This window comes from Giraffa tippelskirchi, chromosome 8 (assembly GCF_054371585.1).
Source record: "Giraffa tippelskirchi isolate mGirTip1 chromosome 8, T2T-mGirTip1v1.2.pri, whole genome shotgun sequence".
NCBI classification, from domain to species: Eukaryota; Metazoa; Chordata; class Mammalia; order Artiodactyla; family Giraffidae; genus Giraffa; species Giraffa tippelskirchi.
Window position 1 is genome coordinate 23,381,391 of NC_137282.1, and position 14,689 is coordinate 23,396,079.

The following is a 14,689-nucleotide window of genomic DNA, read 5'->3' on the forward strand; positions in this document are numbered from 1 at the left end:
ATGTAAAAACTGTTCTGCTATCTACTAGGAAATGAAAGGTTTCCTCTGAATCCCGTGTCAACAGGAAATGGAAACAAAAAAGCTCATCCCTGAGGTTCCCATTTTTGCCTCAGAGGGATTTGTTAGACTTACCGGATTCCTTCAGTTCCTTACTCTATCAGTGCTGTTTGTTTAGGAATGTTAGAAAACACACATGTGTGAGGCTTTGTTAGAAGCCAGCAGACAATTCACACAATCCAAACGAGACTTGAACCGCTTTTTCCAAAGTTAAAAGAAAAAGTAACCTCACATGATGTAACAGTTTCCTATCAAATGTCAATGTACTGACAAAGAACTGCGAAATCTTCTGAGTGTACGCAATCTATTAAGAGCGCGTTCTCATGAGAAGTGAAACGCCTCTCTGCAGTATCAGCTCTTCATGAAGAGGGTGAAAAGTTTATAGAAGCTACAACAGGAAAATCTTAATGAAAGGAATTCAGTATTATTCTGTTTGGAAACATACTTTTCTTTATTCCTGTTTTTATTATAAAAATATTGTAACACTATTGAAGACAAGTTGGGACAAAATTTCTATCATTCCATCACCCCAATATAAGAATAAAATTGAGCATATCCACGTTACAAATTGATACTATAATGTACATTATCATCTGCTTTCATGTATTTCCCTTAAATTCATATCAGTATCTCCATATTTGAAATTATTTTTTCAAGTTTAAAATGATGGGCCACAAAATAATTCATTGAATATATGTACTTCATTTCTGCAGCCATTTTCCTATAATTCTTCAAAAAAAGATATGTTCCCTGTTCTTTGAAGGGCAATGTTTTACTGATACAGATGCTGCTGCTGGAAATATCTGCATAACTTAGGTTTCTTCTTTTTAGCCTCAATGTTTCTTTAGGCTAATTCATTATATGTTGAACTATCAGATAACAGGAACACTATCTCAAACTTCTTAGTATCCGCTGTCTGACTTCTCTTTAAAAAGATTGTACACATTTACAGAGATTCTAGTCACTTATGTTTTAAACCAAATTCACCACTCTTCAGTAACAATGTCTATTTTAGAATCATTTAGATTTTAGTGAGAGTTAAATGATATCTCAGATATATATTTATATACACACAGATATATATGGTTATAATATGAATTTAAAAATTATTATGATTAAAAATAATTTTTATAAATCGTCTGATATACAGACAACCACAAATAAATGAATCGCCATTATTTTAAATCATCACTTTTTTTTAATATGAATTTTTCTTATTTTATCCTCACAACAGCACCATGAGGTATGTTCTCAATTTTACAAGTTGGGGAACCAAGACCTGAAACATTTAAGTATCTAGTTAATGTTACACAACTAGGGAGCGGGGGAGTTGGGACCTGAAGATAGGCAGTGTATGACCAGAAAGACAGCTCCTAACCCCTGTATAAGACATTTACAATCTCAACTTTATGACTTTTCTATCACTATTTTCACACGGCTAATGAGAATGCTAATCGCATTTTATGCCGTGTAAATCTTAACCATTCTTTGAGATGAATGTAAACTCTAACAGCTCCACGAAGATTCCTCTTTCTCCTCTTGAGTGATTCTGGCCTCTCCCGTGTTCCCATAGTAGTTACACACAGCGCTTGCACACCACTTATGGTGCTCAGATTATATTAGCCAATTTGCCTTGAATCTTGATTTTCCTAAAGACAGAGACTTTTATTTTTTATATCCCTTCCCTACATCTAGTCCAAGAAAGTGCAAACAGTAGATGCCCAAGCAATATTTGTTATATGAGTAACAGAGGTAATAAAAGTATTAGATTAAAGTCAAAAGTATTATGTAAAAACTAAGGTGAGATTAAGATATATTTAATCACACTGAGTAAAGCCAATAATTTGTAACAAAATATGCACATGTATATGCCCAAAATTTCTTGCTGGTTCAACTTACAAAATATATATTATATATATATTGCATATATATTTACGCACATATATACATTTTTCACCCACAGAAAACCTAGCAGAAATCTCTACTTATCATTTAAACAATCAAACCAAGTTATTAGTGATAGGATAAAAAATTGTACCCAAAATTACTGATCACATATGCAAACAGCTCTCTCATATCACATACACACACACATTTAGACACACAAAAATACACAGAGTAGACCCATATATTCAATAGAAGCAATTTTGGAAAAAACACAAGTAAAACTTCTTTTACCATATGTCCTAAAGACGGCAGCACTGATTTATCCACTTCCCTCTTGTAACAATTGAAACCTAAAACCTTTATCACATAATATTTCCGCATACGGCACAAGACGAAAGGAAATGACACATTTGTATGTTGCAAATCTTTCTTAACAGTGAATTTCAATAGTACTCTCCTCAGTGCACAAGTCTGCGGAATCTAAATTTGTCAGATAACTCATTCCTCTTTCCATCTAGGACATTACAAAAGAAAAAGAGAAGTCAAATGAAAAGCAAATGGGGTTATTGTAACAGCGTACAAAACATACGGAAGATTAATCTTTTCCTTTTTGTAAGATAGGTCTGCTTTCTATAATATTCTCATTACTATTAATCTTCTATTAATCTCAATATCTTCCACTAATACTCATGATCTCTTTCATACTGTATAACCTTGAGGGAAGACTCTATGTTTTAAGTGATTTATTTTTCTTAATCCTTTTCCCTAGATCCCTTATCTCTAGCTTCAAACACAAAGCAGAGGAGCAAAGGATACCCACCAAGTAAAAGCAGCAATCCCTTACTGCTCACTTCAGCTCTGTCTATAGTGATGTTAGCAATTTCTGTAGATCCCTTTGAGCATCTAAAAAGTTATTTATTTCTTGAGAAGTATAATAGAGGAAAGGGGTCTTGGGCATGGGATCAGAACAAAGGAATGACTTTCATCCTCTACACCTGTCAAAGTTTTACATTTTTTAAATCTCATTTATTTAATCACATTCCAGTTCCAACAGGACATGTAAAAAAAAATACACTAATGAGCTTATTTTTAGATCTGATTCTTTCAGGGACAAGTGTTTATATTTCATGGGCACTTCATGGTGCTCAAAGAGGGAGGGATCCTACTTTCTATCAAGGGATGGTCAAAAGGTCCTTGCCATGCCCACTGGCACCACAGAACACTAACATCTTTTCCAAATATTGGAGTTTCAGTCAAAGTATTGGAGTTTCAGCTTCAGCATTAGTTCTTCCAATGAATATTCAGGGTTGATTTCCTGTAGGATGTACTGGTTTGATCTCCTTGCTGTCCAAGGACTCTCAAGAGTCTGCTCCAGCACCACAGTTTGAAAGCATCAATTCTTTGGTGCTCAGCTTTCTTAACGGTCCAACTCTCACATTTGTACAGAACTACTGGAAAAACCATAGCCTTGACTAGACGGACCTTCATTGGCAAAGTGCTGTCTCTGCTTTTTAGTATGTTGTTTCAGTTTGTCATAGCTTTCTTTCTGAGGAACAAGCGTCTTTTAATTTCACGGTTTCAGTCACTATCCACAGTGATTTTGGAGCCCAAGAAAAGAAAAGCTGTCATGTTTCCACTTTTCCCCTTTCTATGTTCCATGAAGTGGTAGGACCGGATGTCGTGATCTTAGTTTTTTGAATGCTGAGTTTCAAGTCAGCATTTTCACTCTCTTCTTTCATCCTCATCAAGGGGCTCTTTAGTTCCTCTTCACTTTCTGCCGTAAGGGTGGTATTATCTGCGTATCTGAAGTAGTTGATATTTCTCCCAGCAATCTTGATTCCAGCATGTGATTCATCTAGCCTGGCATTTCACATGATGTAAACAGAATATGTTAAATAAGCATGGTGACAACATACAGCCTTGATGTGCTCCTTTCTCAATTTTTAACAAGTCCGTTGTTCCATATCCAGTTCTAACTGTTGCTTTCTTGACCTGCATATAGTTTTCTCAGGAAACAGGTAAGGTGGTCTGGTATTCCCATCTCTAAGAATTTTAAGATCACAGTTTGTTGTGATCCATACAGCCAAAGGTTTAGTGCAGTAAATGAAGCAGAAGTAGATGTTTTTCTAGAATTCTCTTGCTTTCTCTATAATCTCTCTATAAATTTCAGATACTGGCAATGTGATCTCTGGTTCTTCTTCCTTTACTAAATCCAGTTTGTACATCTGGAAGTTCTCAGTTCACATACTGCTGAAGCCTAGCTTGAAGGACTTTGACCATAACTTTGCTAGCATGTGAAATGAGCACAGTTGCAGTGCAGTTTTTACATTCTTTGACACTGCCCTTCTTTGGGATTAGAATGGAAACTGATCTTTTCCAGTCCTGTGGCCACTGCTGAGTTTCCAAAGTTGCTGGCATATTGAGAGCAGTACTTTAACAGCATCATCTTCAAGGATTTGAAATAGCTCAGCTGGAATTCTATCACTCTCACTAGCTTTGTTCATAGTAATGCTTCCTAAGGTCTACTTGACTTTACACTCCAGGATGTCTGGCTAGAGGTTAGTGACAACACCACTGTGGTTATCCAGGTCATTAAGACTTTTTTGTTTATTTCTTCATTCTTGCTACCTATTCTTAATCTCTTCTTCTTATGTTAGGTCCTTACTGTTTCTCTCCTTTATCATGTCCATCTTTGCATGAAATATGCCCTTGGTATCTCCAATTTTTTTTAAAAGAACTCTTTAGTCTTTCTCATTCTATTGTTTTCCTCTATTTCTTTGCATTGTTCATTTAAGAAGGCCTTCTTATCTCTCCTTGCTATTTTCTTGAACTCTGCATTCAGTTGGGTTTATTTTTCTCTTTCTCTCTTGCTTTTCACTTCTCTTCTCTCCTCATCTATTTATAAAGCTTTCTCAGACAACAGCTTTGTCTTCTTGCATTTCTTTTCCTTGGGATGGTTTTGGTCACTGCCTCCTGTACAATGTTACAAACTTCTGTTCAGGCACTCTGTCTACTAGGTCTAAACCCTTAAAGCTATTCATCACCTCCACTGTATAATCATAGGGGATTTGATTTAGGTCATACCTGAATGACCTAGTGGTTTTCCCCACTTTCTTCAATTTAAGCCTGAATTTTGCAATAAGGAGCTGATGATCTGAGCCACAGTCAGCTCTAGGTCTTGTTTCTGCTTATTGTATAGAGCTTATCCATAATTGGCTGCAAAGAACATAATAAATCTGATTTTGGTATTGACCATTTGGTGATGCCCACATGTAGAGTCATTTCTTGTGTTATTGGAAAAGGCTGTTTGGTATGACCAGTATGTTCTCTTGACAAAACTCTCTTAGCCTTTGCCTTGTTTCATTTTGTACTCAAAGGCCAAATTTACCTGTTATTCTAGGTATCTCTTGACTTCCTGCTTTTGCATTCTAATCCCTATGATGAAAAAGGACATCCTTTTTTGGTGTTAGTTCTAGAAGGTCTTGTAGGTCTTCAAAGAACCAGTCAACTTCAGTTTCTTTGGTATTAGTGGTTGGGGCATTGACTTGGATTACTGTGATGCTGAACAGTTTGCTTTGGAAATGAACCAAGATCATTCTGTCACTTTTGAGACTGCCCCCAAGTACTGCATTTTGGACTCTCTTGTAGACTATGAGGACTACTCCATTTCTTCTAAGGAAGTCTTGTCCACATTAGCAAATATAATGGTCATCTGAGTTAAATTCATCCATTCCATCCATTTTAGTTCACTGATTCCTATGATGTCAATGCTCAATCTTGCTATCTCCTGCTTGACCACATCCAATTTACCTTGATTCAAGGACCTAACATTCCAGGTTCTTATGCAATACTGTTCTTGACAGCATTGGATTTTACTTTCACCACTAGACACATTCACAACTGAGTGTCACTTCCACTTTGGCCCAGCTGCTTCATTCTATCTGAAGCTATCAGTAATTGCTCTCCACTTTTACCCAGTAGCATATTGGACACCTTCCAACCTGGGAGTTTCATCTTCTGCAGTCATATCTTTGTGTCTTTTCACACTGTTGATCCATGGGGTTCTCTGGGGAATACTGGAGTGGGTTGCCATTTCCTCCTCCAGTGGACCATGTTTTGTTAGGACTCTTCACTATGACCCATCATCTTAGGTAGGCATGTGTCAGTTCAGTTGCTTAGTCGTGTCCAACTCTTTGAGACCCCATTGACTGCAGCATGCCAGGCTTCCTTGTCCATCACCAACTCCAGAAGCTTGCTCAAACTCATGTCCATTGAGTTGGTAAGGCCATCCAACCATCTCATCTCTGTCATCCCATTCTCCTCCTGCGTTCAATCTTTCCCAGCATCAGGGTCTTTTCCAATGAGTCAGTTCTTCACATCAGGTGGCCAAAGTATTGGAGCTTTAGTTTTAGCATCAGTCCTTCCGAGAATATTCAGGACTGATTTCCTTTAGGATGGCTGGTTGGATCTCCTTGCAGTCCAAGGGACTCTCAGGAGTCATCTCCAACACCACAGCTCAAAAGCATCAATTCTTCAGTGCTCAGCTTTCTTTATAGTCCAACTCTCACATCCATACATGACTACTGGAAAAACCATAGCTTTGACTAGATGGACCTTTGTCGGCAAAGAATGTCTCTGCTTTTTAATATGCTGTCTAGGTTGGTCATAGCTTTTCTTCAAGGAGCAAGCATCCTTTAATTTCATGGCAGCAGTCACCATCTGCAGTGATTTTGGAGCCCAATAAAATAAATTCTGTCACTGTTTCCTTTGTTTCTCCATCTATTTGCCATGAAGTGATGGGACCAGATGCCATGAACTTTGTTTTTTGAATGTTGAGTTTTAAACCAGCTTTTTCACTCTCCCCTTTCACTTTCATCAAGAGGCTCTTTAGTTCCTCTTCATTTTCTGCCATAAGGGTGGTGTCATATGCATATCTGAGGTTACTGATAATTTTTCTTGATTCCAGCTTGTGCTTCATCCAGTCCAGCATTTCACATGATGTACTCTACATTTAAGTTAAATAAGCAAGGTGACAATATACAGCCTTGATGCACTCCTTTCCCAATTTTGAACTAGTCCATTGTTCCATGTCCGGTTCTGACTGTTGCTTCTTGACCTGCATACAGATTTCTCAGGAGGCAGGTAAGGTGGTCTGGTATTTCCATCTCTTCAAGAATTTTCCACAGTCTGTTGTGAGCCACACAGTCAAAGGTTTTAGCATAGTCAATAATGCAGATGTTCTGGAACTCTCTTGCTTTCTCTATGATGCAATGGATGTAGGCAATTTGATTTCTGGTTCCTCTGTCTTTCCTAAATTCAGCTTGAACATCTGGAAGTTCTCGGTTCACATACTGCTGGAGCCTAACTTGGAGAATTTTGAGCATTATTTTGCTAGTTTGTGAGATGAGTGCTAGAGTGTGGGATGAGACTCGTACGCAAGGGGTCGGGACAGAGTGTCTCTGAGGGGTGAAGGGCGATCTTGTCGGCCTATCCTTACTTGAAACAAACAAAACTCTGTCCACACCAGGACCAAGGAGAAAGGAGCAGTGGCCCCACAAGAGACGAAGCCAGACTTGCCTGTGAGTGTCCAGCCCTGTGTGGCATAGTGCATAGATTCATTGAGTAAGCCCCTTAGCCACAAGGCTGTGACCCATGAAGGGACTGCTTCTATATACATCTTATTATACACTTTGGTCCTTTTTAGGTCTTTGAAAAAGTCCAAAGTTTAAGAATTCCTTAGTCTATTGCTGAATTTGGATACCCCTGTCAGTACTATGTGATCAGAGAAGTCAGATTCAGTAAAAAAACAATCTAAGACATCAACTTTCTAAAATTCTTCCTAATAAGATTCATTTCTTTTAAAGCGGGCTATATTTCTAGGATGTCTCTATTAATATTGTTTGGTATACATCTTTACTGTAGCAATAGTAACCACTTCTCTATTTGATATTTCCACATTCTTCAGTCAATCTAGTCATTCATTTAAAACAAAAAAATCTCTGCAAGTGTGTACAGGGTATCATATAATGTATTATATTCCATGATATTATCTATTAGGGCTTAATATATGTAAAATACCTTACCAGGGAACATGGGGAAAATGTTTAGGTCAAACTAATGGTTCACTGAAAGAAAAGAGGGGAGGGATTGGATCTTTACATCCACTGAGTCATTTGAATTCACAGCAACTTTGTCAGGTCATTTTCCTGATTAAAAAATTGAGGCTTAGATATTGAGTAAACCTGTCAAGATCATATGAGTCATCAGAGCTGGTAGTCACACCCAATTAACCTGATTTCAAAACTCAGCAAAAATATACATTTTTCTCAGTCTGAGATCAGTGTATGTATTATCAGTCACCTTTATCACAAATGTTATTTTGAAAACAAACTACAAACACAGACAAATTCCAGATCATCAGAATAGCTGCCTTCTCATCAGTTACTGCCATGGGATTCTTTGACTTCATTTTTGTTGCTTATGGAATATGTGTCGTCTACAAAGACTATTACAACACTATGCCTAATGTTCAGTAACGTTTCAAAATTAAATAAATGGGTTGAAAGAACTTACTTGAGTCTCATAGAGTTTGTTGTGTTAGACGAATGCAAGCTGAATTCAAAGGAAGACATTTTATATTCATAAAGTGATACATTTGAATGTCTAAAACTACAACAGGTCATTAGTTATAAGGTACAGATACCATATATTTATGTGATAAATTTGCACAAAGATAACATTTTTCCTATTCTTGACTCAAAATAATAATTAGATAGTAATGTTTACTATCTACTTATTCTTTTAATAATTAAAAGTTTTAATAACATTGCATTGGACACATCTCTCCATGTGAATATAATGCTTTAAAGAATTATCAAAAGAACCTCATCAAAATCAATATTGAAAAATTATATCCTAGCAGAGCTTTTGTTTGATGATCATAAATAGGAAAAATGAAGAATTTTTATGGTAACTGTATCATTTTATATAACTCTATACTGAACAGAACTTTTCTGCAGAAGTATTAGTGAAGTTAAAATACATACACAGACAAGTATAGCATAAGAACCAACTATATCTTCCTTCTGTGAAGCCTAACAAACCTGTTCTGGTTCAATCACATGATCCTAAAGTGATACAGCTGATTAAAGTTTTAGTATTTTTGTAGGGTTTAATGTAATTTACAAATGCATTATATCTATAAAATATATTTGTAACCAAAAATTGGTTAAGAATTATAGACCTATGGAATTTAGGTCTGAATTTATGTTTCTACATTTTAACGTATAATTATAATAAAATATCAACACTCAGTGAGATAAAGGGACTAAAATACTTATTTCCGTTGGAGAAACAATGCACTTTTACCATATTGTTTTAAATACCATACAGTTTTTAAAAGAAAGGGCAGATATCTAAAGAGCTCAGATGTCCCAATAAGAAAAAACTAACCTGAACAAACTGAAAATCAATGATGATTCCTGGAGACAGCAGAGCCTTGAGGTCTCAGGACAAACTTTAGAGAGGAAACCCAAAGAACTCACAGCTGGGTTTAGCTTACCTGGAGCAGAAAGCCGCTAGAATCAGAAACTGGCAAGAACCTGTAAATGGTAATTTGAACGAATGGCTGGAGAGCTCAGTGAGGGCCAGTGTGAGAGTGAAACTCCTGGGGCTGCAGTCTTAGGGGGCTTTGTCCTCAGGAACCCCACCAGGTTCTCAAAGGGAAGAGCCAAGAAAAATCCCCTGGTGCCTGTGGCAGAGGGAGGGGAAAGAAGCCATTTTGAATTCCCCCAGAGCACTCTCCATAATACAGGCTTCCTCTCAGGGCAAAGGGCTTCCCTGTGGCTTCCAGGGGTCGGAGGATCCCCTGGAGAAGGGAATGACAACCCACTCCAGTATCCTTGCCTGGGAAATCCCCGGGACAGAGAAGCCTGGCGGGCTATACAGTCCATGGACTCTCCCAGAGTCGGACACGACGGAGCGACTAACACTTTCCCTTTTTTACTTTCACAGCTGACAGACCCTGAAAAGTTCTTTTTTTCAGGAAAGTTTGTAGGGAAATCCCAAAACTAGAGGAGACAAAAACAAGGACACTAGAAGAAATTTTAGCCTCTGCCAGCTCAGCTCCAGCAAGTATTAAACACACTCAACTCCTAGCCAGGTAATCATAAAATTTCATACCAATATGCCTATTTACCTCAGTTCCTAAACCTGTCTTGAACAACTCCAGTTTTCAACAAAAGACATGCTAAAAATCAACAAAGTGTGTGCCAGGCGCTAAAAGTCATGGATTCCTAGGATAGTTAAGGAGGTGGTGGGTGGTGGGGGTGGGGGATAGAGTATGCACAAAATCCTCTAGTTACCGTCAAGCAATATTAACAAATCACCCCTTCCTCATGACTCATGTTTTATTAAGACACAAAATGCCAGTTAAGAAAAAAATGAATGTGAGCTCACTTTTAAGGGATATTTTTAAAACATGAATGCCCTGAATTTAGGGAAGTTTGGTTTCAAAATTAGAGTGACAGACTCATCTAGTTTAAATAAGCTTTAAAGTGGTAAAAATGTCAATTTATTTAAGCCTGAACAAACTTCATTAAGTAGGAATTCAGTTCCCGACCAGGTATCAAACCTAGATCCTAAGCGGTGACACCGTAGGGTCATAACTACTGGACCACTAGGGAGTTACTCATTAAACAAATTCTTATCCAGAAATCTCTTGGAATCATTATGAGATGTCAGCCTAGGAGCTCAAAAGTAGCACGGACCTTTCTACCTCAGCTAAGGGAACTGAGGTAAACTGAGCATCACTCACGTTATAGCAACTCCACAGGTGCCACAGTTTTTCCTACTCATGGCTAAACAACAACAACAACAACAACAACAACAAAAACCTCTTTGAAAACAAGAGAATAAAAACTCTTCAAAAAATTTATCTAGGGTCACTTGGTCAGTGACAGAGTATGCTCTAGAACCTATATTCTATGGTGTTCTTTCCACTTGGACCTTAAGCTTCCATGAACACACATAATGACTCATCTATACATCTCCATTTTCTCCCATAATGTCTTCAGAAGCTACTAATAGTTTCCAAGAGGCATCCAAGCCGAGCTCTGTCTTTGCTGTTTGATCTCCCTGCATTTGCTTTCAGAGAATAAAGAACTCTCTTTTTTGACTTCCAGCTCTCTTGAAAGCACTACTCCTTAGCCAACTCTCAGCAAGAATCACACCGGAAGGGTGATTCGAAGCAATGTAGTTCCTGGCACCTCCCGTGGGACACAGAAAAGACAGTAAAGAGTGTAGGGAGGCAAAAAGCAATAGTGGACACCTACACAGTCTGACAACTCAGAAAGCAACACTTACCATCCAAAGAGGAAATGGAAACTGAATTGCTGAAAAGAGAGAAAGAACAGCTGGGGTGGAAAAAACAATGCATCCAAATGCCTGAAAAAAGACAGGAACACAAGAACATCCACGACCAGAGTGAGGCCAACGTGGCTGGGGTAAAAACATTCCAGATGTGGTAAGAAAGGTTTCAGCTAAAGCTGAGCGTTAGGTAGGAAGTCACGGATGGAGAGTTGATCTTCAGAGCAGCAGAAAGACATTAATGATTTGGAAGTGGGATGAATGAGACACATCTCGATTTTAAAAGCTGACTGCCACGTGGAGGTGAGAAGCGTGGCTGAGCACAAGCCGACTAGTTAGGAAATTCTTACAGTGGCATCAGGGAAAACTGATGAAACCATCTGGCTTGGAGATGTCAGTGGTAAAGGGGAGGAGTGGAGAGAGATATTAAAAGGCAAATTTAGTGGGAGTTGATGATGGATTTGATGGTGAGAGATGGTGAGCTTAAATTTTTCTCATTTACTGCTCCAGATCCACTCTCCACTTTCTCTACCCTTCTACTTTCCCCACCACTGACTTTTTGGACTGACAGTTATGAAACACATAACTCTCTTGATCTCTGGCTTCTGATGAGATGTGACAAAGGTGCAGCCCAGCAGGAGATTTGTGAAAGGAAAGAGAGTTAGTTCTTCATGCTAAATGTCTAGAAATGAAATAAATACTTATGACCTGGGAATGTTGAGTAGCCTCTTACAGGGCTACTTGACTTACATAAGCAGCAAACATCTGGGTCTGCTAGGCAGAAACCTAACCCTCACTATTGTGGAGATTTCAATTATCAACCCATTTCCTGAACAGTGATAGTAAAAAAACAAAAAAAAACAAACCCACTACTTTTTAAGAATAAACAATGCCTGGTGACAGGACTATGGTCGGCAGAAAATTCTCTCCCCCAGAAAGCTATCCACCATCCTAATTCCCAGAAGAATGTTATGTTTCAAGGCAAAGGAGAATTAAGCCTGCACATGGATTTAAGGTTGCTTATCAGATGACAAAATAGGGAGATTATTCTGGATTTATCTGAGTGGGTCCAAGGTAATAACCAGGATCCATAAAAGTAGAGGAGGGAGACAGAAGAAGGTCAGAGGAAGTGATGATGGAAGAAAGGACAAAGAGATACTGTTTCTGGGTTTGATGAGAAAGGGAAAATGGCAATAGGCTAAAGCCTGTGAGTGCCCTCTAGAGGCTGTGAAAGGCAAGAACATAGATTTTTTTCCCTTAAAGGTTGAGAAAGTAAGGCAGCTCCGTTGACAACTTACTGTTAGAACAGCAAGATCCATGGAACCTAGAGAACTGTAAGAAAATACATTTGCATTCTTTTAAAGCCACTGAATTTGTGTTAATGTGTGAGTGCAGCAGTAGAAAACTAACCCAGGACTATTTGTTTGTTAGAGTTGCCATATTAAAACACCACACTGAATGGACTGGGGGGCTTAAACAACAGAATTTACTTTTTACAGTTCTGGAGGCTGAAGCCCAAGATCAGGGTGTCAGCAGGTCTGGCTTTTCCTGAGGCCTCTCCTCTTGACTTGCACACGGCTGCCCTTTTGCTTCTTTCCATGGTTGCCCCTTGGTGCTCACACTCCCCTAGTGTCTATTTACCATTCAAATTTGTAGCAGGGATATGGAACACGAATAGAAGATAGGCTTTGTGATCTGTAGTAATGACCGATTTAAAAATACGTGCTCAATCCTTGGGGACTTAAAGGTAAACTCTTTAATTTACCATGTGTGTTAGTCTCTCAGTCGTGTCCGACTCTTTGAGACCCTATGGACTGTAGCCCGCCAGGCTCCTCTGTTCATGGGGATTCTCCAGGCAAGAATACTGGAGTGGGTTGCCATTTGCTCCTCCAGGGGATCTTCCTGAACTAGGGATCGAATCTGGGTGTCTCTCATTGCATCTGATCTAATTTACCACATCTATGATAGAACAATTGTTAGAACATTGTTAATATGGCTCAGATACCTGAACAGATCTGACGGAGTTAGCAGCTCTCTACAGGACAGGACATGATCCAAAAAGCACCCAAGTCGGTAGAGAATCCACCTGTAATACAGGAGACCTGGGTTCAGTCCCTAGGTTGGGAAGATCCCCTGGAGGAGGGCATGGCAACCCACTCCAGTATTCCTGCCTGGAGAATCCCCATGGACAGAGGGGTCTGGCGGCTACAGTTCATGGGGTCGCAAAGAGTCCGACACAACTGAGTGACTGAGAACACACAGGAAGAACAACGAACGTAATAATGAGAATGAAAGGAATCGGAAAGTTTTCATCATCAGCCAAAGTGAAGAAAGGACAAAAAGCAACACCATCTTCTGAATAATAGTTCAAAGAAGAGGATGATTCAGAAAAATAAAGAAAAGGAGCTCCTGTAACCTGTAATATAAATGGCAACCGCAATGCTTAGTCTTGAGGCACCTGCTATTTAGATATGAATACAAATTATCCTAAGAAAATTCCTTTGCAAGGCAAGAGTTTTTGAAATTTAAATGAGTTCTTTCCCATCTGTCATAATGCTTACAACAAATTTACACAGACTTCACACTGCATTGATTTAACCAAAGGGAACAGTCTTCCCTGGCTGTTTTCACATCATATAGAAGAGATTCTGTTTGTTTACTCATTCATTTCATTCTGTTTTTACTGTGGTACACACTGGCATAGCAAATATTCCAGCCTGTCTCCAAAACCTATACCAAAAGCATCGTATTTCTTACATTTTAAAATATTTATTAGCTGAGGCAGATTAAGGAGAATTGTTAGAAAATTGGTTACTGGAATCATTTTAATTATGTCTCAAAATAAGCTCTTTGCATCCAAATAACTTGCTATATTCATACAACAAAAGAAAAAGCAAAAAAATGAGTAAAATGAGGCCTTCAAAAATAGAATATATATCAGCTAGTAAAATGCTATTCAATAAAGAAACATGGTTCTATTTATTTCAGAAAGGCATGATAGAATTTTCACTGTTCCTGGAAACAGGAACTCAATATTTTTATTTTTTATGATTTATTTGTTATTATATACAAGATCCTTATTTAAAGAACATGGAACATAAAGAATGGACACTAAGAAAGCCTTCCAATATTTTGAATCCTGCCTCTAAACTTGCTAACCATGACATCAGGCAAGTCATTTTATCTCAGTTTTTCATCAGTAAGCTGATTTTCAAAAAGATCCTTTAGAACTGAGTAAGTTCATATTTGTAAAGCATATATAACAGTGGTTCGCATGTAGTATGTCCCCTGTAAGCATACTGTTTACAGTTAATTAAAATGTTAAAATTAGAAAGTGTGAAGCCAATATTAAATCTTCTTAATATTATAATACTTATTT

General features: G+C 38.2%; 1 protein-coding gene across 21 annotated transcripts in view; it reads right to left on the reverse strand.

The window, feature by feature from the left end:
* Nucleotides 1-14,689, reverse strand: part of MSR1 (macrophage scavenger receptor 1) — a 681,840-nt gene that overhangs the window by 74,332 nt on the left and 592,819 nt on the right. For 7 of the 21 annotated variants that reach the window (XM_081521505.1, XM_081521506.1, XM_081521503.1 and 4 more), the window contains one exon: nt 13,316-13,396. The exons of 7 other annotated variants lie outside the window; for them this stretch is intronic. The gene's annotated coding sequence lies outside the window, so the exon portion shown is untranslated. Of the gene's footprint in view, nt 1-2,235; nt 2,286-9,505; nt 9,546-13,315; nt 13,397-14,689 lie in introns of those variants that run through there. 7 more of the 21 variants (XM_081521513.1, XM_081521511.1, XM_081521524.1 and 4 more) reach the window with 3 other exon arrangements.